We start from the raw sequence: 917 nt of genomic DNA, 5'->3' as shown, positions 1-917 counted from the left end.
ACAAGGGCGTGCATCGCGGCCGTCCACGCCTGTCCGTTTCACCCCAAATCGAGCGCAACTTTGGGCCGGAGATGGGTCAAAAAACGGACGGATTCCGGACATTTGTCTGTTTGAGGCCGCGCGTTGGGCCGCGCTATTCGTCCGTTTTACCCCAAACGGATGCACCCGGACAAGATGGGGTCGCGCGGTGGAGTTGGCCTTACAATGTTTATTTCATATCTCGGTCGTACACTCGTCTACATATATTGTGTGCTCCTATCCACTACATGTGCAACATTAAGGCTCTAAAGCCAGCATGCTATATGTCTAGCCCACTTGGAAGTGCTATATGCTATCGAGAATAAGTTTCACTGCCTTCTTTTTCTTGCAGTGAAAAGTCCCGCTACTTCCATTTAAGATCAAATCGAGGGATCTTCATGAGATTTATCAATGCAGAAATTATATCTAACAACTAATTCCACTGCGTCAGGAGACCATTACCAGTAGGAATCCACACATGCATAACTTCTCTTGATCAATCCATGTTCACATTACACACAAGAATACTGTACAATCTAGAGCTAAGAACTATCAAACTAAATGCATGCATGGTGAACACTTGAGGTGTCGCTGCTCAGATGTCGTTGTGATTACCCGTCCTGACATACCGTCACTGGTGAAGTGAAGCGTAGACCAAAAGTATCCAACTTGTAGATAGGGACAACAATGAGGCCCCAGACCCACCAAACTGACGAGGATTTCATCTTTTATGGGGTGGTTGAGAGAAAACCTTCCCCATGGGGATATTTACTGAAGAAGTCTATCCCCCATAGGGTAATGGTGGGACAGGGATGGTATCCTATTCACCACACCCGTTCACCCATGATCATGCAAACGGGGATGGAGATGGGATAATGGGGAATATATGGGGACATGGA

The sequence above is a fragment of the Triticum dicoccoides genome, chromosome 5B (genome assembly GCF_002162155.2).
Source record: "Triticum dicoccoides isolate Atlit2015 ecotype Zavitan chromosome 5B, WEW_v2.0, whole genome shotgun sequence".
Lineage (NCBI taxonomy): Eukaryota > Viridiplantae > Streptophyta > Magnoliopsida > Poales > Poaceae > Triticum > Triticum dicoccoides.
The sequence above is the reverse complement of the archived record's forward strand: the minus strand, read 5'-3'. Positions refer to the sequence as shown.